Genomic DNA, 23538 nt, shown 5'->3' with positions numbered 1-23538 from the left:
TTTACCTCGTGTGCAGTTAGTGACATTAAGTCTTAGGCCGAGATATCTACTGTCTAACAGTTTTGACTTTGTGGGGACTTTTATCTGGAGGTAAAAAAAAAATAAAAAAGATTTTATTTGTAAAAAGATGAGAACCAACAGTTTGAAGTTTTCTTTTTTAATAATAATAATAATAATAATGTCAATAACTAAGACGATGAGATTTATCGGTTTGTGAATGAAAGCGGGCGAAAAATCCATTGACATTTTCATGAAGACTTCAAGCACGGTGATGACACTCTTAGTATAGTGCAAACGTTTTAAAGAAGGCTGCACCCCTGTGAATGATAATCCTGGCCAAAGTAGCTTGGAGCACACCTTGACATTCAAACATTTAACAAAGTGGAACACTCTCAGGGACGAAAAGGGCCTCTAAAAAGGCTCAATAAAAGGCGCTCTGTTTTTTTGCAGGACGATGCATGACCTCATACTGGACAGGGCACCATTTGCACGTTAAAGGAACTAGAAGCTGGGAGTTTTGGGCACATCCCAAGTAGAATCCTGACCTTTTTCTATTTTCTGTGTAAATTATCCATTTTTTTCCATTTTATCACAGATCTATCTTTCTATCTCCTTATTTCATCACATTTTTCTTTTTTAAGCAGTGTTTAACTGCATATCACATTGTTTATGTTTGTGTATGTGACAAATAATTTTTTTCCACATTTGGCCCTTTAAAGGAGTTCCTGGGAGGCCAGTGTTTATAACGTGAAGTAGGCAGTCCAAGCATGGCTTAGGCGTACTAAGTGAACTTTACAGTACATAGCACGGGATTATACTACATTGAGAAATAAAGGCAGTTTTTACTCTCATAACTGTGTTCTGTTATTCTGCACAACCAAAAGTTGCGGTTTCATTTGAATATTTACATTTTTTTTTTTACATATTTAACATTAATGTTCTCAAGTAGCAAGAGCAGTACATTCTCTATAACATTAAGTCAATCTCTGGCAAGGTTATTTGTCTTTCATGCCTTTTGATCCACCATATTAGAGAAGTCTGCCACCCGTAAAACCTTTCTAATTGACTCTTAAGCTTTAAGCAAGAGGTCCACAGTGGCCCTAACAAATGAAGTGATAAATAGGGCTGGAGGAGCCGAGGAGTGGCTTCAGTCCAAGCTAAGCTGGCGTTATCCACCTCTTATATTCGTAATGCATGCCAAGCTCCAGCCAAACTCTAGCCTGCCAATATGCCTGGACAGGGTTCAAATCAATATGAGAAGTGTACACGGCATGAAATAACAATACGAACCATTATAATATGAAAGGAATAAACACAAGGGGTGGTGTGATGTGCAATGATGTGCAAGTTAGTGGTCACACCAGAAAATTAATCATGATATACATCAACAATTTACAATAAAAAAATTTTTATTTAAACATAGAACTATTTTATTTATCGATGTATGGTTACATTTACTGTTGTGGCACATCTGTAAACAAGCTCCCGGTTTCATAAATTTCAAAATCAATAAAATTTAAAAGGATGGACGATGCAGGTTAATGATCAACCAGAAATATCCAGTACTGTAGCGGTACAGGTATACCTGATAAACTTAATGTAGTATAATGTTAAAAAATGCTTGTATTGGAGACTCCTTCCAAAAAGAAACATTGAAAGACCAATTAGAAACCTGTATGTCTGAAAAAAAAACCGACTTTTATTTTTATTTTATTTTACTAATAATATACAAGAAAAAAAAAAGGCCACCACCTGGATCTAACTAAGCTAATAGTTATAAACTGTCCATTAGATAATTACTGCAGTGATTAATACAGTCTGGTTAAACTGGCAACAAGTTATTAAACCCTAAGAGTAACTTCTCATTCATTAAACAACAACGTCAGAAGCAATATCTTGCGGTTGTGGCAGAGATGTTACTCTGTTCAAAATTATTGGCCTCCATCAAGCAAAGAAAACAACTAAGGAGTTTGGTGAAACTACTAAAATGTGGTTAAGAATTGTGAAAAGCATTATTAAAACCTGGAAGTTTAGTAATGAACAATCATCTTCGAGGAAGAAATGTAGTCAGTAAAACATCTTAAATGATGGGAGATCACTTAAACGCTTAGTGAAATGAAATCGTAAAGATCTAAGCTTATTGTGAAAGTAAGTGCATGCTCTACACTCTCAGGAGAGAACGTGAAGAGACTTGGACGAAACAGCTGAGCAGCCTTAAGAAAAACGCTTATCAGTAAGGCTAATTGTAAAAAAAATCTTCAATTCGCTAGGGAGCATAAAGAATGGACTGTGGAGCATTGGAAAAAGGTTATGTGGTCTGATGAGTCTGGATTTACCCAGTTCCAGAGTGATGGGTTCATCAGGGTGAGAAGAGAGCCAGATGAAGTGCACCTATCATGTGCCTGCCGTACAAGCCTGTGAGAGTAATGTTAAAAAAGGAGGTCAGCTGACTGCCTGGAAATACTAAATAAACCTGTTTTTTTTCAATATCGATAGATTTTTTTCTTCCCTGGTGTCATGGACATATATTTTCAAGATACTAGAATGCCAGGTTTCATCGGGTTCAAATTGTGAAAGAGTGGGTCAGGGAGCACGAAACATCGTTTTCACACATGAATTGGCCACCATATGGTCCAGACCCCAACCCCATTTAGAATCTTTGGTATGTGCTGGAGAAGGCGTTACACAATGGTTTGACTCTCCAATCATTAAAACATGACCTTGAAAAGAAATTAATGTGTCATTGGACTGAAATAAATGTTCATCAAAATAATGCGACAGCTATAATGAAGGAACTGTAAAAGGCTGTCCAACAAAACTTTTCCAAGTTTAAACTATACTATACTATACTTCATATGCTGTTATTTCAAATCCATTTTTATTTCTATTGTCTAATCCAACAGTGTGAAACAGTCCAGATTAATACGACAGTTGCTGTTACTTAGCAATCCGCACTGAGTGAAAAGAAAGCTTTTCAACAAGTCAGATAGAATGGTCAGAACTACTAATGGTCTTATACCATTTATCCCTATTATACCGCAGCACTGTTGGTTTCAAATTGACAATTCAGGTCAATTTTACTTATATGGTGCACTTAACAATGGCTATTAAAAAGTCTTGATGCAGCTTTACAGAAATCCATAAAGAACAGGCAGACAGACAGACAGACAGACAGACAGACGGACGGACAGATGGAAATACTCAGTGAGCATACAGTATTTTAGGAAAACCTGTAAACCTACTTATTCATACAATTATCTAATCAAGCTCTCATGTGGCACCGGTTCAATGCACAAAATCATGCAGATACAGGAAAAGGGCTTTAGGTAATGTTCACCATCGGAATGAGGAACAGTCTCAATGATTTTGACCGCGGCACAATTGTTGGTGCCAGATCGGCTGTCTCTTATTGCTTCAACTGCAGATCTCCTGGGATTTTCACACACAAAAACATCCTCTTAATGAGATCAAGAATCCAATTATTTGGTTTTAGCCTGGATAAATACATTTGAATATAAAATAATACAGTTTAATAGCATGATATTACAGTTTAAATTATAAATGCGATAAGTGTCAAATTAATCACAATGTGATTTAAAAAATAAAAAAAAAGCCTTGTTGATTAGAGAGCTTAACTGTGAATGGCCAGACTGGATTAAACTTCTAGAAGACTACCTCATATAACCACTCTGGACATTTGTGGTAAGCAGTAAAGCATCCCAGAATGAGCAACATGTTTATATTTAGGCATTTGGCAGACGCTTTAATCCAGAGAGACTCCAGGAGGCTCAAGGGCCAAACAAGGACAACTTGGTGGCTGTGGGATTTGAACCTGGGACCTTCCGAACCGTAGTCCACAGAGCTACCCCTGACCTACTGTATGCATAGTGCCCAGGGTTGAACGTGGAGGCGGATAAACTACATATACTGTAGTTGATGAGCTTACAGTAAGAGTACAACACATTACTAAAGTCTGGACAAATAGTGCTAAAATGTCAACTATAATGAAGAAATGTGCTCAGAATAAAAGTATGAATAACTATGATCACTTAAAAATCACTTAAAACACTTGGTGAAATTGCATTGTAAAGAAAAAAAAAGTTAACGGTAGAAGTCTGTGCTATTTTTGTGAGTAAAAGTAAGAGCATTTCCACTCGTACGATGTGACAAGAACTCACAGGATTGGGACTGAACAGCTGAGAAAACCACTTGTTACTGAGACTAATCAGAAAAATGTTTCAGTTTGCTAAGGAGCATGAAGAAGGAACATTAGAGCAATGTCTTGATGTTTGATCGACCCTATTCCAGAGCGATACTGTAGATACTGTACTGTATATCAGGATAAAAGGGGTGTGCATGACGCGATGCATCCATCATGTACTGTATAGTGCCTACTGTACAAGCCTCCGGAGGAAGTGTTATGATCTGAGGTTGCTTCAGTTGGTCAGGTCTAGACTCATTGACAGTATGTGGCAAAAAAATAAGTCAGCTGACGACCTGAATGTACTGAATGATGAGGTTATCTTATCATATGGAGTTTTTTTTTTTTTTGTCCCCCTTGATGGATCAGTCATATTCCAGGACTTCGTGAAATACTAGCTCTGGAAGCCTTTTTTGGGGGCAAAGTTGGAGAAGGAAGATGGGGGGGGGGGGGGTATGAATAATAAATGTATTTTTAGATCACTAACAAGCAAGCCAAAGGCAACTGTGGAGAAACAAAAGAAATTCCCCAAAGACAATATGAGGAAGGAACGCTGTCAAGGACCAGACTTGAAAGGGAATTCATCCTCCTGTGGTTGACACCAGATAGTGAGATTATGAGTCATTACAGTTCCAGAACTGTATGCTAGAAAGTCATACAGTGCTCCTGCGCACGTTGAAAGAATCTTCTGTACAAGCCGAAGAATTGTTTTCACCTTTGAATCTGAAGTATCAAAGTTATCCGCCTTAATAATGAATGAGACTTGAGACTAAAAATATTATGGCGTGCAATCTTTTGATCATCCACGTAGGACCATTCACAGGCATTTTTAAGTCTTGGAGTGGTATGAAGGAATTTTTGAAAGAAGTGGAAGCAGAAGTAGGATTCTCAAATCTGTTTCCACAAAAAGGATTTTTTTTTTTTTTTCAGCTCTTATATCATTGCCGGCTCCAAGACAAGGTATCATTTCTGCACTAACAATTTAGACAGGAACTTTTGCACTGTACTGTATATCCGGATTAAAAACCTGTAATATTTTGATAAAGTAAATAATTGTTTTACCTATTTAGAGTGTATTCCCACCTTCTGCTTAATATTTCAGAGATTCACCGTCACCCTGATCTGGGTAAAGTGATTACTTACATTTGCTTAGAATCAAGCCACTTGTGATGGAACTACTTTCCGTGCCTGATATTAGAAACAGAACTTTGAAACAATGCAGAAACACGTACTAAGCCAAGGCACTGAGCCCAGATTCTGGTGTTTTAACGGTTTTATCAGCTAAAATAAGTCATAAAATAAGATTGAAACTGTTTTTACATTTTATTGTAGGATTTTTTTTTTATTTTCTTTCTTTTTTTTTTAATGCTTGCTTATTTCGCTCTCGGTAAAAGCCCATAATTAAATAGCCAGCCGTGCTATGTGGGCTGCACAAGCATGCATGCCAAGCTGAGACAGAGCTGTTAACTGTTGGCAAAATAAAAAGGATTCAGTGGAAAGAAGCATGTAACCTTCGGCCAGGTAGATTATCAGCAACAGGGCAGATGCTGTATGCTTAAAAACCATGCTGTGAGAAAAAAAATCATAAAAACAACAAAAAAAACAATTAGTTAGTCTGGAATCAACACTAAATATGGCAAGCTTTTGTTATACTATAAAATTCTCTTGTAAAGCACAAACCAAACCAAATGGTTAAAGTGTATGAAACACCCACAAAGTGGGTTTTTACCGTGTTGTTTCCTGTTGTTGCTAGATATTGTGGTCAAAGTAAGGAATTACACCCAGGTGTTTACTTCCAATAGGGACGACTTGTTTCACGCAGAATCCAGCATCTGTAATCATATGCGCACTTCTTTATGCGAGTGCTTTGTAGAACAAAAGCAGTGTTTGGCGACTGTGTAATGCTTGTGGCGTGTAATTTGCATCTTTGTAATTGCAGCCTGCTGTCTTTCATTTTCGGTTAGCAGGGTTATCATCGTACTGTAGGACCGAAGAAAGAGCTGGGGAGAAGTAGGATATGAATTCAAAACCTGTTTCAGCCGATAAGAGACAGTGGACCTAACTGTAACTGGTGTAACTGGTGCAAAGCTATTGAAAGCTAAAGACATGTCAAAATAAGTGGAGCAGAGAAATTACAGTATTCCTTTAAACATATTAAAGTGACTGTTGTAACAGTGTCTGTTCACCCTGATACAAATCGTGGACTTATACTGTACTTATTCGTATATGGATAACACGGAACCAGTTGTATGGCTAAAGTCAAACTTTTACTAAATACTCTAAGACAGAAGACCATCAATATCACAAAAGAGTGTCTGGTGTTTTGCCCGAGGATTTATAACCCTGCCAGACATCCCTGAGACTATTGATTGTGAGAATAATTAGACCATCTACCTTATGAGTCACATAATAAAGATTTTGAATTAAATTAAAAACAAGTTAAGGCCAAAAATCTCAAACTATAACGGGCTTATTGAGGATGGTGATTTTGTTTATTTATACAAAACACTTTCATAAAGGGCAACCAAATATCAAAATGATGACTTTTTATGCGTTTTTGATTTCTCTAGAACAATTCCACATAAAAGTGCAACATGAAAAATGATTTCAAATTCTCACTGAAATAAACACTGATGGAACAACTGATGCAAAATTTAGATTGGAATCAAGTAACTGTGGACAACACTGATGAAAGTATAAGCAGCTGGACAGAAATTGAAGGAGCAGTTGTTGCCTCACAAATGATGCTCTGAAAAATAGAAGACCCATCGACAATATTAGATATACAAATGATACAAGGGCAAAACTGTAAGATTGATGACATTAATGAGACTCTGAGCCGCGGGTAAAACATTTAAAATGGTCCAAACTTTTTAAAGAACCCCAGCCGAGGTGGATCGGATCTCACTGCAGTCATTCCCGTGAACACTGCGAGTGGAACGCCTGATCCTTGAAAATTGAAGGATAACTTGTCATCAACCTGCAGAGCAGATGCATCTATCCGTGGGAACTGTACAAACAATCATTTACTGTTACAGAAACTCAGCTAGGAATTGTTATTGCCAGACCCCCTGTCTGACCTTGGCCATGTTAAGGTCATTAAAGAGGTTCCTGAGAGGCCAGTGCTTCAGATAAAAGACAGCAGGGGCTTATATACTGTAGGGAAATAGAGTTTAATATTATATATATATATATATATATACATATATATATATATATATATATATATATATATATATATATAAATTGAAACACTTTTTGATATAAACCTTTTAGAATTTGGTAGGAATAGCCAGTTTCCAGATCTGCTAATCAGTTCCATAAGCCAAGTTGACTCATTTCTATAAAATCTTCAATTTGAGAGGATACTTGTCTTTAAACACTCACTCCTCACTCACTCATTAAGCCCACCAGGTCCATCAAGTAAATGACCAAATAGCAATAAAAATGGAATTAGATTGGTTGCCAACAACCAAACCAAATGTAGGATTATCAGTTGAACTTTGATGTTGATGTTGAAATGTTTGTTAACGATTGCTATTAGCTAAGAGTCTCATTTCAGTTAATAAATATATTAAAAGAATTGCTTTTCTCTTAAATAACAAAGAATTCCTGAGGCCCCCCCCCCCTCCCCATTTTTTTACTTTTAGTTTTTTTTAAACGTGTGTTTGCAATAAGGTTGTATCACTAGCATTCCTGCTAAAGCTGTCTATATGTCTCTTTAATAACCAACTAAATACTTCGTACCAGATCCATGATCGTAAAGCTTAGCACAACTTTTTATTAATATTTAATTATTCCTATATCCATTAATTCTTCCTATATCTATTAATTCTTCCTATATCCCAGCTTCTTGTTGGTGGGCAGGGGTCAGAGCGCTGCGTCAGCCATTTTTAAGGCGACCCTGGAGCAGACAGCCTTACTCAAGGGCCCAACAGCGGCAACGTGGCGGTGCTGGGGCTCGAACTGCTGATCTTCCGATCCGTAACTCAGAGCCTTAACACACTGAGCCACCACTGCCCTAATTAGCATAATCTACATGTCTTTGGACTGTGGTAGAAAACCAGAGAACATGGAGGAAACCCACCAAGCACGGAGAGAATATGAAAACGAATGGTTATGACTATAACCTCTGTTCCCTGAAGGAGAGGAACGAGGTACAACACATATAGTATGGGATATCACGCCCTCTCGTGTCCTGGCTGAAGCCACCTTTATTCACGCCGTAAAGGCAGGCAAACCTGTGGTGACGTAGGTGTAGCCCCGCCTACACCTATAAACCATCGTCGCCACGGTTGACCCTCAGTTCGATAGCCGCTCTTCGCCGAGCGTAACTATGAGGCGGGGCAGCAATGTGTTGTACCTCGTTCCTCTCCTTCAGGGAACAGAGGTTATAGTCATAACCATTCGTTCCCTTTCAGTCGATTCACTCGGTACAACACATATAGTATGGGACATATATTCACGCCCCGCCGAGTATCTATCAAAGTTAGTCACAAGAACCCTGACAGCTACTCTACTGCATTAAGGACCCCGCAGAGAGGACACAATGAGCCACCGAGGGGGCCGTTATATCAAGTCGGTAGAACCGGACAAAAGTGTGTGGTGAGGACCAACTGGCTGCCGCGCAAATCTCGCCCACAGACATTCCTTTGAACAGAGCCCATGATGTTGCCATAGCTCTCGTTGAATGTGCTTTCACACCCAGAGGCAATGGGACACTCTTGCTACTATAAGCTAGTGTAATAGCCTCCACAATCCAATGGGAAAGCCGCTGTTTAGACAGCGCTTTACCCTTTACTGGACTGGCAAAGCAGATAAACAGTTGATCACATAAGCGCATATCTACTGTACGGTCCATGTACACTCGTAGTGCACGTACGGGGCACAAATTATGCAATTTTCTCTGCTCATCAGAAGCAAAAGGAGGAGGAAAAAAGCTATAAAGGTCAAAGACCATAGAGCTATAATCAGTGGAGACGACCTTCGGTACATAGGCCGCGTTCGGCCGTAGAGTAACCTTTAACCCATTAGCAGCAAACTGCGTACAGGATGGATGCACGGATAAAGCGTGGAGATCGCCCACTCGTTTAGCAGATGCTAAAGCAAGAAGAAGTGCCGTCTTATATGAAAGAATTTTCATATCTATAGACTCAACTGGCTCAAAAGGAGGACCACAGAGGGCCTCAAGCACTAACAATAAATCCCAGGACGGAACACTGGACCTCGTAGTGGGTCGCAGACGTCGCACTCCCTTTAAAAACCGTACTGCCAGCGGATGAGCCCCTGGTGACACTCCGTCAAAACCAACATGACAGGCTGATATAGCCGCCAAGTACACTTTAATAGTAGAAAAGGAAAGGCCTTTCTCTAATAGTTCTTGTAGAAAAGACAAAATCTCCACCATGGAGCACTGAAATGGAAGAACATTATGTTCTTGACACCATTGCTCAAATGCTCGCCACTTGTAAGCATATAAACCTCTAGTAGACGAGGCCCGAGCACTTTGGATTGTCTCAATCACATTCGGGGGAAGCCCTTTTGCTAACAAATTGGACCTTTCAACAGGTAAGCGTGCAAGTTCCACAGCTCGGGACGCGGGTGCACTACCTCTCCCCCTGCCTGAGACAGAAGGTCCCTGAGGAGAGGAAGTTTCCATGGTTCTGCTGCTAGCAGGCTGACTATCTCTGCGTACCACAACTTCGCCGGCCAATGAGGTGCCACCAGGATTAGTGACAGGCCCTGCTGACGTACCCTCTCTGTGACAGGCAGAATCAGTTCTACCGGAGGGAAAGCATACAATAGAGCTGGGGGCCATGAGTGTGCCAGCGCATCGATCCCCAGTGGGGCATTGCGATCCGTTATGGAGAAGAATAGTGGGCAGTGAGCATTTTCTTTGGATGCAAAAAGATCCACTGCTGCCCTGCCGAAGCGCTCCCAGATCTGAGCTACCACCCATGGGTGTAATCTCCATTCCCTCACAAGCGGGCCCCCTCTGGATAGAAGGTCCGCCCCCAAATTCAGGTGCCCTGGAATGTGAGTGGCCCTGAGTGACAGAAGATGAACACTGGACCATAGCAATAGAGAATGAGAGAGTTTCAGCAGGGGAAGTGAACGAGTCCCCCCTTGTCTGTTTATATACGACACCACTGTTGTATTGTCTGTCCTGATTAGAACATGATGGCCTGTTAAAGCCAGACGAAAATGACTCAGGGCTAAGAACACTGCTAACAGCTCCAAATAGTTGATGTGAAGCCTGCGTTGTTTCTGTGACCACGCCCCCCTGATCGCGGAGCCGTCGCACAGAGCGCCCCAGCCGCTGAGGGAGGCATCTGTTGACACCACTTTGCGAAACGATACCCTGCCTATCGGAGAGCCCTGACGTAATAGCCTGGGTTCCCTCCAGGGCAGAAGGGCTGACATGCATGACGGTGTCACCGTCAGCCTCCTGTTGAGGTGGCGCGCCGCACATAGGCGGTGAGAGCGCACCCAGCGCTGAAACGCACGCATGTTCAACAGCCCGAGAGGCACCACAGTGATCATAGACGCCATCATTCCCATTAGTTGTAAAAACACTCGGAAACGAAGTTTGTGTTGCAACTGAAACAGAGCAAGGCAGCACTGAAACGCGGCTATTCTGTGCTCTGAGAGACGTGCTCGGCTGGTAACGGAGCATATCTCCAGACCCAGGAATGAACACTGTTGACTCGGAATCAGTGAGCTTTTCTGCATATTTACTGAGAACCCTAAAGTCTGAATGTGAGACAGAACTAGTGCTGTCTGTTTCTCTGCCTGCTCGCTTGAGCTCGCTATCAGTGCCCAGTCGTCTAAATAGGCTAATATGCGAATGCCTTTCTCCCGAAGAGGAGACAGCGCCGCCTCGGCGCACTTCGTGAACGTTCGGGGAGCTAGTGACAGGCCGAACGGCAGCACTAGGTACTCGTAGGCCACGCCCTCGAATGCAAACCTCAGAAACTTTCTGTGGCGCGGAAAGATCGCTATATGAAAATAAGCATCTGTGAGATCGATCGTAGTGAACCAATCTCCCGGGCCTATTGCATTTAGCAGTTGCCTCAGAGTAAGCATTTTGAACTTGTACGTTCTTAGAAACGTGTTCAATATTCTCAGATCCAAAATAGGACGCAGTCCTCCCCCCCTCTTCGGAACGACAAAATACCGGCTGTACCAACCTGAGTTCGCTTCCGAAGGAGGCACCACTTGAATCGCCCTTTTGCTCAGAAGAGAATTTATCTCTTCCCGAAGCACCGCTGCGGCGTCGTCCGACACCTCGGTGTTGATTATGGAAGAGAAGCGCGGTGGCTTTACGCGAAACTGCAGTCGGTATCCCATAGCGACTGTGTTTTGCACCCATGTCGAGACTGCGCATGCGCGCCACTCGAGAACGTGGGACGCCAACCGGCCCGCATTGGTTTCTGAAAGGGGTCTGCTGCCCCCTGGCGTTTCGCCAGAGTGCAGCCTCATCGATGGCACTGGGCTTTTTTGTTTTGCAACATTGTAAACAGGAAAATTCTTTATTGGTTTTAATAATGTAACATTCACATGATTTACAAAATGCACCATTTTTGGGGCAATCACACTGCAAACATCGAGGGTACTTGCTGTAAGTCCCTGAGAACTTTTTAACACGCCCCAACTGGGGTTCATAACTCGAACATAAACACTTGTGTGTGAGGGGGGGGGATTGTGCTTGGGAGACTGTGTTAGGGAAGTGCAGCGCCGTTTGGGACTGATTTCCTGAACATAACGTAGCGGCCTCTTGGGCGGCATTGAGAGAGGAGAAGCAGTGTCTCCCTGCTGCCAGAGCTCCTCTCTCTTTAAAATCTGAGCTAGGAGGAGTGAGGATTCTTCCTCCTAGTCGCTGAATCCTTTCGGACGCCTGGTGGGGGGCCCATACCCCAGGCCGACTGCCGTGGGTTTTGCCTGGGAGGCTGTTGTTTCACCGGTCGAGAGCTCGAGCTAGCTGCCGGCGGTGGTCTCTTATGAGGTGGTCGCGGAGTGGTCATACTTCGAGCCTGTTTGGGCTTCACCTCTCGTCGCGGAATAATGTCTCGCAACGCTTCGGCCTGTTTCCTTCTGAAGTCAAACTTTGCCTGAATGGCATCGAGTGACTGGCCGAACAAACCCTCAGCAGACAGCGGTTCGTCCAAGTAGACAGCCCTGTCTCTATCAGGAATGTCAGAGAGCGTGAGCCATAAATGCCTCTGTGCTACTACTGCGCTCGCCATCCCTCTTCCGAGGGAAAGAGCCGCACAACGAGACATGCGCAAAATGTAGTCTGTCGCTGTCCTGACCTCGTTAAGCAGCGCACAGAACGGGCTCTCCTGAGGCACCAGTGAGCCGAGCTCTGCCAAACACATTGCCTGATATGTTTGAAGCAGCGTAGCGGAATTGAGCGCACGAGCAGTGCCCGCTTGAGCGCGATAAATCTTCTCCAGCTGGGCAGAGGAGAATCTACAATGTTTAGACGGAAGGAGAGTAGGTCCAGACACTCCATGATTGTGCGAGGGTGCCAAATAAGCAGCCAAAGATGGCTCCATTGGCGGTGGGCTAACTAGTCCTGCCTTCTCAGCTCCGTCTAATTCCAAATATTGTCCGTAACCGGGCACTGATACACGGGTCGACAGCGGCTTGCTCCATGACGACGTTAATTCGCCGACAAAGTCGGGAAACATGGGCAAGCAGTTCTTAACTGTTGTCGGTTCAGGAGGAAGAAAAAATCCCGCGAACCTTGACGGTTTTTGAGCCGGCTGCGGGGAGGGCCACTCCACCTCCAGCTTCTCAGCCGCTCGGCGGTAGAGAGCAAAAAATGAAGTGTCGTCCCGAGCGGTTAACGCAGTAGCAGCGGAGCTCTGAACAGGCGGCACAATTTCATGCTCGTCCTCCGACAAGCCATGTATCTCTAGGCCGATGTCGAGCACGTCATCGTCCTCGAAAGCATGCTGCTCGGTGCCTGGCTGCTGGCCAGCGCTGTAGGAGAGCCCACGGTCCTCCGAACCCTCGAGATACTCCATCTGGTCCGCCCAGCTAGGTGCGGGGACTTCTGATGGAAATTCCTCGTCAGCAGACACAGGCGAAGCTGGGACTGCTGATTCGGAAAGGAGGGGGTCCTGCTGAGCGACTGTATTTCTCCCCAGGGTCCTTTCCACGAACGTGACCCGTCTTTCCAGCGTTGAACGCCGGAGCTGGCGACAAAGCTCACATGACTCTGGCTCAGCTAGAGCTCTCCTAGCATGGAGAATCCCCAGACAGACGGGGCACGCTTCGTGCTGGTCCTTCTCGTGCAAGGAGAAGCCGCACTCCTGAGGACAGGGGCGAACAGCGGACCTCTTCTTAGCTACATTAGCTTGCATGCTCATCTTAGCTAGCGCTGTTAGCACAGCTAAACAGAAGCCAACTAACTGAGATGTTGCTAATGTTCTGACTGTCAGAAAACTTAAAAGTCAGCGCCCCGCGGGTAGACGACTCACCAAAATGAGGCTGTTGTCGCTAACGCCAACAAGAGCAGTTAAGCTGATTTTAAGCGCAGTCTTTCAACGTAAAACGTAAAACGTAGAGTTTACTAGCAGCACCTAGAAAACTCTACGGAAAAGGTGTTCACAGCGAGGTGAAGAGCGTAAGAACTGAGGGTCAACCGTGGCGACGATGGTTTATAGGTGTAGGCGGGGCTACACCTACGTCACCACAGGTTTGCCTGCCTTTACGGCGTGAATAAAGGTGGCTTCAGCCAGGACACGAGAGGGCGTGATATCCCATACTATATGTGTTGTACCGAGTGAATCGACTGAAAGGGAACTCCACACAGACACGAGGCTGGAATCAAACTCAGAACCTGGACATGCAAGGCAACAATTCTACCCCCTAAGCCACTGTGCCACCTGCTACTAACAACAACTTTAAAAAGGTTATTTTTTTCTAGCTTTCAGCCATTTCATTTTATTTTTCATTATATTGCCCTTAGAAAAGATTATATTATTTTTGTCCTCACCTTCCTTGAAAGAGGGCTTAGACAACAGGTGCAGACCATGCTGCGTAATTTGAATTCCACACTTCTCGACCTCCACATTTCTTACAATCTATGATCATAAGTCCCTGACTGTTTATGGAATTGCATGTTAAGAGCTACAGATGCATTTGACCTGCTGCTTTTCAATAGTATTTTCATGCACAGAGCAGCATTATCATGATGTGCTGGTTTGAGGTACATTATAACCAGGAAAAAAATATATTTTCATAATTTCCACCAGTCTGTGACTTATTTTTCAGATTTATTTAAAACATTTCAAGGGCTAGACATTTTTTATACTTTATTTTGTCTATCAATACTCGTGAGCACATGGCTTGTGAAGCTTATGGTTTTTCCTCTCATGCAAGTTAGACAAGGAAGATAGGAACCTCATGGGATAGTAGAAAAGGAGAGATAATACTTTCATAGCTTCATTGAAAAACACCAAACTACATTGGACACAAAATCAGATTCATCTGGCTAAAACCCATTTCACAAAAAGCATGGCTCCTACATAGTATATCCGTTTTTTCACTGGTATACGGTAGTGAATATACCATGCAAATCCCGACTATCAGATTAATATACGGTGCTGTGCACAATTATTGGCACCCCTTGTGAAGAGTAGGAAAATGGGTTACATAGGTTTATCTAACCCTGAAAACAAAGAAAAATTCAAGATTTAATTACAATTTATTTATTCTGAGAAAAAGAAATCCTTCATCAAGAAACAATTAGTAGAAATATACATCAAATTTTGTTAAATTATAGGGAACAAAATCTAACCTCATCATGTTTCTCATTTAAATTTGTACATGTTTTGTTGATTGGAGAATGTAGGAACCTTAAGCTGTTATCTATGACTTCTTGATTAACTGGCGTACAAATAAGAGGTGACAAAGAGGCTAAATTCCTTTAGTCATCCATCAACATGGGAAAGAAATGAGAACACACCAACCAAATAAGAAAGATGTTTGTGGTTATAAAAAAGTAGTAACTTTCATAAAAATGCCCATCTCTGCTGTAAGGGCAATGATAAAACAGTGAACATCAACTGTTTATAAAATTTATAAACCTGCCTGAAGGAGGACCCTAAAAGTATTTGGCCCCAGGTACAGTAAGGATAATGGTAAGAGTGGCAAAAACTACACAAGGAAAACTGCTGGTAAATTATAAGAACTAATAAATTGTTGGAGTCTTCAAACCAATCATTAGACACCTCTATGCCACCAGATGATGTGGAAGTTATGTCAGAAAAAATATTTTTCTATTAACTACTGTGTAAAAACATAAGTGTTTTGAAACAGCTGTGTTCTATGGCTCTTGACATCATGTGATGCGCAAACAAAATATTCACCCTCCACCTAACCCTATACTCTGCTTCCTCTTCTCTTACACCAACTAACTTCATGTCCTTTGGTCTTCCTTTAGACCTTCTGCTTGGCAGTTTTAACCTCAGCATCCTTCTACCAATATGCTTACAATCTCTCCTCTAAACATGTCCAAACCACCTAAATTTAGCCTCTCTGACTTTATCTCCAAAACATCTAACATGGGTTGTCCTTCTGATGCGTGTGACCAGATATTGGTGTATATTAATAAAACTCAAGCGGCACAGCATTTGGTCAAAGCCTCCAACAGATCCCAATCCGATTGAGTGCCTGTGGGATGCGCTGGACAAACAAGTCCACAAAGGACACACTGCACCCAAAGGATCCACTGCATCCACTGGACATCACAGAACTCCCATGAGACCACATGGATCATGATCCAGCTGAGTGCCTGTGGGATGCGCTAGACAAAGTAGTACAAGGAGAGCCCACCCCACAAGCTAGTGCACCCAAAGCATCCACTGCCTACACCCTGGCGTCGATGTCGGATCTTGCCTTGCTGGGCCAGAGCCGTCCAGGCAGCACAAAGGGAACCTAAAAAATACTGGGCTGAATGTTTCACATTGCAATGTTATGGCTCATCAGTGTATATTGGCATTGTAACATCACAGACAGATTGCTACCCAAAATAATCATCTGGTTTAGTTTTACAGGACATTGGGTTTGGCGTGATATACAAGGCTTTATAAACAATTGGGATTTGGTATAAAAAATAAGATAATGTAATATAATGAAAAGAACCTTATCCCAGCTGAAAAATAAAAGTTGAGTTTCTGTAAGTCTGTCAAGCTGTTGTCTCCCCAAAGTCCCTGGAAACCTTGTTAGGGCATCATGGAAATACCAGGACATTTTAAATCAAAACCGGGATTCCTCTGTCTGGTGTTTAAAGTTGGGACATCGGCATTTTCAGCAGGACAGTTATCTGGAGCATATGTCCAAATCAACAGAAAATGGTTAGCTGATGACCTAACAAAGCTTCTTCCATGGCCATCACAGTCTCCTGATCAGAACCCCATTGGAAACCTGTGAGGTTAGCTGAAAAGTGGAATGGACCTATGATGATTTGAACTGACCCTGGTCTTAGTTGCCCTGCTCTGTTCTTTTTTTTTAACAGTGTTATAACATGTTATAGGAGAAGACTGTTTAGAGTCTTTTCTACTAAGAGGCTTTTTTATTGGCAAAAAGATGGATATGAGGTTTCAATTAAAGGTTGGAATTTTCTCTCTTGTTTTGCACAGCAAGATCAAGTTATTTATTAGAATTTGAGATTCGACCAAACCTTTTTTTTCTACTAATCTTTAGAAAGGGTAAAAGAATAATTGTAGAAGGCGCTGAAAGCATGTCACTAATCATACTGTGTTCGGTAATCCAATGAGATTTTTCCAAACCTTAATTAGGCTTAAATTTCACCTGACACCTGATCTCACACAGACCTTACAGGCTGAAATATTGCACTAAAGCTTTTGATGCACCTTTAATATTTCTGTTCATTATTTTTTAATATAACACCTGCCAAATGCGGAAAACGTGCACCATCACCAAAAGGATGATAATAACGGTATCATCATAAAATAATAATAATAGTTTAAATATTCTACCTAATGCTAAACCTTTTTACCTCGATATGGTTATTCACATAGCATGGTCATTAAGTTTTATCGACATTCAATTATAAAAGATAGTAAGAGGGCCCAGGTTGAATCTAATAGGAGTTGTTATAAACACAAAAATCAAATATCAGTGTCAGTTCTTCTTCCTAATGCAGCCCACGTGTAACATAATTAAAAGGTAATTAAAAATGACACGAGTCTGAAAAGAATCGTTTTATTCCTGCTGGCGGGTATATGAGCGTTAATGAGGTTGCTATGCAACCCTTGTCATCTGGTGACAGTTTGTGGTAGTTTGGCAGATCATCTGCTTTAACTGCTTCTCGCAAATCCGCCGCATCTGTGCGTTCCCCCCGCCGTTCTCACGCCTGCATATTTACACGCTCTCACAAGGGTTAAGCACAGATCAGTTTCATCATTAGCATCACAGACAAGAGAAGAGGAGATCCTTTATACATCACACCAGCAAAAAGTGTATCTAAGTGGAAGAAATTTTTTTTAAGCTTTTTTTTTCCATCACCATCATGCCATTATGCGGGTCTGTTTATGATCGTCCGTGCCGGTGGAACCACTTCATTGTCTGTCTCAGTAGAATGTCACAGGTTTCAGTTTTAAGTGCCTGTTATTTCAACAGAGGCGCAACAAGCAGCTGCCATTTTAAAACATCATTTATCGTCTGCCCCAACAAACCCGTCTGCAATTCTGATCAATTCTGTGACAACACCGTTAACCTGAATCATTGATTCTTGCTCTGGTACCACATTTTTATAGGAGCAAAATGAAGACAAAATTTTCATAACGTGTTGGTATGAGCACATCCAAGTACAAATTTGTATTAAAAGCTTGTGAAAAAAGGTTCAAATTGCATCAGGTTGGAGTGGGATTTTACTATCATGTGGCTAATGAAGTCAGTGGAATGGAATAATGGCCGCCACCAATCGCACACCAACCAGCCCTTTACATCTTGGAGATGTGAATGCTGCATTGTACACAGTGCATGACCAGCTTCGTCATGCCATGGTAAAAATGACAACAGATTTTTTTTTTTTACCTGGACCCTAATATTTCACTTATAATAGGAATAATAGCCTAATCAGAATAAAAATTAATCATGTAAACACATCAGTTGGATTAGTCTGACTCGATTGGAACAAATCAGAGGGGTGCAAATCTTAGCCATGTAAACACTTGATCTAATTGTTTCTCAGACATTAGTAAAATATCCAACCAATCATAGATTCTTTTAAGCTATTATTTCGTAGAAGGCAAGATTAACCAAACCTCAAATTTGACCAAATAATGGCTAAAATGCTTTGTGCTTTAAGGGTCTACGAATTTCAGACCCACTTTGCTGTGCATGTCGAAAAAGTTACATTTTGATTAAACGCTTTGAGCATTTACAGTCTTGTTTAAATAGTTAGTGCCCCCCTTTTTAATTCCATGGTGGATTTTTTGGGTGTAAAAACATAATTTAAATTGAATACAACATCACAACTTCTTCTATTTCCATGCCATTAATTATTTACCAAAAATGAAGCCAAAACAAACAAAAAAATTACTTGAAATAATCGTTTTAAAAGAGTCTTCTTCAGTTCGTTGAAGTTCTGGGGTATTCACTTACAGTATGCACTTATGGTACCACCACATCATTTAATTGGATTGTGGTCTGGACTTTGACTGGGTCATTCCACAACCTTGATTACTTTATTTTTAGCCATTCTGATGTAGATGATCTTGAGATAATTTGCCTGTTGCTTGACCCAATTTTGACCAAGCCTTAGCTGTCCAACAGTTGGCCTGACATTTGCCTCTGAAATACTCTGTTGGTACAGAGGAGTTCATGGACAACTCCATGACTTCAAGATCCCCAGGTCCTGTAACTGCAAAACAAGCCCCAAACATTACTCCTCCACACCGCTGTGCTTAACAGTGGATATGAGGTGCTTCTGCTGAAATTCTGTTTCTCCAAAGAAGGCCCTGTTCATCAAGGCCAAACAACTCGACTTCTATCCATAGAACGCTGTTCCCGAAAATTTTTATCCATTCTTTTTTTACAATATTGCTTTATTTCATTGATTTTTATTTTTTATTTTTTTTTCGCTTATGCACAGCTCTCTTAAGGTCCTACTGCAAGATTTTAATTGGGTTGAGGTCTGGATTTCGACTAGGCCTTTCCATGACCTTGATTATTTTATTTTTCAGCCATTATAATGTAGTTTACTGATGTTCTTCGGATCATTGTCCTGTTGCATAAACCAATTTTTCACAACCTTTAGCTGTCAGACAGATGGCCTCACATTTACCTCTAGAATGCTCTGGTATACAGGGACGTTCATGGTGGACTGGATCAACTTTCCACTGCTATGCTTGACAGTGGATATGAGGTGTTTCTGCTTAAATGCTGTTTGTTTTTCGAACGTGGCACTCGGAATTAAGGCCAAAACACCGCCACTTTGGTCTCCTCTGTTCATAGAATGTTCTTCAATGTACTTTTTAGACAAAAGAGGTTTCTCCTGGCAACTCTTCCAAACAAACAGTATTTTTTCAGTCTTCCTTCTTCTTCTTGTACTGTCATGGACATTTACCAAAGCTTAGTGAGGCCTTGTTTTAGGCCCATTAACATAAATCCAAATTTCCAACTATGCATGCTTACAATTTAGATTTGAACCAAATAGTTTTTCCTTGAAAAATCCACTAATTGAATGCAGAGAGACTTGAATTCATTGGAGATTATGTAGAAACCCTTCCGTTTTTTCATTTGCAATGAACAAAAAAAAAATGTATTTTTTATTTAATCAAGGTAGTTTTATGCAGCTGCGAGTTAATATTTTACAATTGCAACGCACTAGTATAAACGTATTTGTTCACATATTCCAGTTATGATTGTGCTACTGTTTTCAATAATCAGACGAAAATATTTTATTAGCACAAACTACCCACTCCATAGTCGTGTCTTAGGATAAACTCAGTTTTGTGTCAGTTAAGCAAAAGCACAAAGAAAAAAAATGTAATTAAAATTTTTTATAAAACTATAAAATATTTTTTCATGTGTTCCAGTTTTCATGGGTATTGATGTCTTTTTTTCTCTTTTTTGTATTTATTTCCACATTGTTCTTTGCTGCTGTAACGAAGAAATTTCCCCACTGTGGGATAAATAAAGGTATATCTTATATAGGACAAATACAGGCAGATAAATAGCTGGACCCCTACTGAAAATATAAACAGCAAGCCCTGTTGCACTTTCAGAACTTTAAATATTTAATATAGGTTAGTGCCAATTGACCTTAAGATCATTAAGTATCGTTATGCCCCTTACAGTGACATCACACTGTTTATTCCAGTCAATTATCAGGCTTTTAAAAGAGATTTGTGGTATATTTAGCTCCTTACAGTAAAACTGAGTACCTGTTGTTCTGTGTGAATTTATGGCGTCTTATAATGAACTATTATGAATCATTTGCTCATACCTCAAAACTCAGCGATATGCAAAATGCAGAACCTGAGCAGCAGTGACACTGATGTGTTTTAGCCTGACACCCATCCTACTCGCTAATTAATTAAAACATTAGTCAAATGTGCACTGAGCAGGGATTAATTCAAAGTGTAGCTTCTAAATATAGCTTCATTGCATATCCAATAACCCAGTCTTAGAAATAAATATATATACAAAAATCAGACAACAGGAAGAGAAAAAGAAATGCCTGTCCCTTTTCAAGAGCAGGATCTGAAAAGCTGTGCAAATTAAAAAGCCACAAACGCCACAAGCACTGGCTGGTAGATTCTGACCCGCTGCCTGAACGCGTCAAAGCCAGAAAGCGTCAACTGAATTGCAACCTGAAAAAGCACAGCAGGATGACGGCTCTCATCTGTCTATGGCTACGGTGCTGCCAAAAACCCAAAGAAAGACTTCATCAGTGGAAAAAAAACAGGCCAGGTCTATAGAAAGAAAAAGGCGTTTGTAAATCAGCAGGCTGTCAGTTTGAATCACCAAGGCCAGTTGTGAGAGAAAAAAAAAAAGTAAATCTACAGAGAAACAATGGATGCTGAAATGCTGAGAGTCTAGGAGCTTGCTGAGAAACGTTCTGCAATAAAGTGTATACCTCCTACAGGGTTGTTGTTGAAAGGTAGAAAAAAAGAGTCCATCAGATCTAAATCAACCCCACACACTGGCACAGCAAGATACCATCGCAGAATGTCACCTCCGCTGTGGTAGGACCTTAGGTTCATGGCAAGACCAGTAATTCAGGAGGCATTTTTTAAGGTGCATCACCTCTTTCTTTACTTCAGAACTGAATAAACAAGCAGTGGGATATTTTCAAAATGAAATGGCTCAGCCAGACCCAATTACTCTTTCAGATCTGGTTATCACTTTAGATGGCCTTAAATAAAGGTATTTGTCTTGGGCAAATGCAATCAGCCGCCTAGTGCGAGTTGATCAAAGCTCATGACCAGACAGGCACTCTGAAATCAGCACAAGTATCTTCTCCGGGTCCACTCTGAACTCAGAATACACAACTGAATACCAATGGGTGCAATAACCCATGCCCTCAATGTCCCATATCTAAAAGAGTCTGCTGATTAACTACTACTAGACAAATTACTGATAAAGCTCTTTAGAATGTGCTATTTAAGACAAAGTGCCTTATTATCCTAAAACAGGCCTTTTTAAAAGTACATTGCCTAGCAGGGGAAAAAAATCCCCACCTGGATCTAACTAAACTAATAGCTAAGAGCCTTCCATTGGAAAATGACCACAGTGATTAATATGGTTCAGCTGACTAAAAATTATTTAACCCGAACTGATGCAGTAAGTAGCTTCCCATTTCTTAAACAACCATGTCAGAAGACATATTGTATCCTGTGGTCGTGGAAAAAGACATTTCTGCTTCAGAAAGGTCAAATTATTGTCCTACACCAAGAAGAGAAAACAACTACGGAGATTGTTGAAACTAGTCAAATTCAACACATTTTATTAAAGGATGGCGGCGAACCATCATCTTTGAGAAAGAAAAGTAGTCATGAGCATGATGGGAGATCACTTAAATGCTTAGTGAAATCAAATCATAAAAAGTAGATACAGTAGAACTCACAGCTACTGTATGTTTAATAGTGAAAGTAAGAGTAAGAATGGACTGTGGAGCACTGAAAAAAAGGTCATGTGGTCTGATGAGTCCAGATTTACCCTGGAAATGTACTGGTGTGCTTCAGATCTTTGTCCTACCGCATGACAAAGCTGTCAGACAGATGGCCTCACATCTTGCCTTTAGAATATTCTGGTATACAGGGGAGTTAATGGTCGTTCCAATGACTTAAAGATTCCCAGGTCCTGTGGCTGCAAAACAAGCCCAAAGCATCACCCCTCCACCAATGTGCTTGACAGTGGATTTGAGGTGTTTCTGCTGAATTGACGTTTGGTTTTCACCAACATGTTGTGTTTTTTTTTTTTTTGTCTAGGCATTAAGAAGTCCAAAGATTTGTCCAGATCAGTTGCAGATCAGTAAACCCCAGCCAAATGTCTGCTTTTAGAAATGTGTACACACCTGCTGATGATTAATTAATCAAGATGATGATTAGCAGTGCCTGGCTGTAATTTACCCTTAAACACATACTGTACACATGACTATATATTATTATATTATATATTGTATTTATCCTAACAACTATTTCCTTACAATTAGAATTTTTACACTTGGTTATAAAGAACATGTTTTGTGCATATTGAGTCACAAAGGCACAAATGCCTGAATATTATATAGTAATTAATTTGGTTATAGGAAGGTGGATTTTGACAGCAAGTAAACAAAACCAGACAAAAACACAACAGATTCCGACACACAGTGCATTTATTTCATGTCTCTTGTATACAAAGCTTGTGTATTATCTAAATATTGTACTGTTATCTCTATTTATTTATTTATTTATTTATTTATTTAATAAATAATTGCAGTGACATCCATTATGGGATTATAGGACCTACTGTACCTGCAGCAAAACCAGTGCTAGTGACAGACACACAGACAGCACAACATATAGAGTTTGCACAATATCCAAATTTTATATAGTCCTGTTTCACAAGTGAATATTGCAAACAACAAAACATACCTGTAGTCCATGATTGCTGGGGTAACAGTGTTAACATACTTTTTCATGTCTTCAATATTCTCAATACTCTTAGTTTGCTCACTGCAATCACTGTTTTGCCTAGTACTGTACTGTAGCTTTGCTTTTACTGATCAGGAGATGGAAAGAAGTGATGCAATTTTCAGTTTTACTATGAAATTCATCTGTTCTAGGTCATGGTTTTCCTAAGAAACT

The 23538-nt window shown here is 40.9% G+C and overlaps 1 protein-coding gene across 3 annotated transcripts in view; it reads right to left on the bottom strand.

The window, feature by feature from the left end:
• prkg1b (protein kinase cGMP-dependent 1b) overlaps window positions 1-23538 on the bottom strand; it is a 186504-nt gene that overhangs the window by 136651 nt on the left and 26315 nt on the right. The window lies entirely within an intron of this gene.

Source organism: Clarias gariepinus, chromosome 14 (assembly GCF_024256425.1).
Source record: "Clarias gariepinus isolate MV-2021 ecotype Netherlands chromosome 14, CGAR_prim_01v2, whole genome shotgun sequence".
NCBI lineage: Eukaryota > Metazoa > Chordata > Actinopteri > Siluriformes > Clariidae > Clarias > Clarias gariepinus.
The sequence above is the reverse complement of the archived record's forward strand: the minus strand, read 5'-3'. Positions and strand labels throughout refer to the sequence as shown.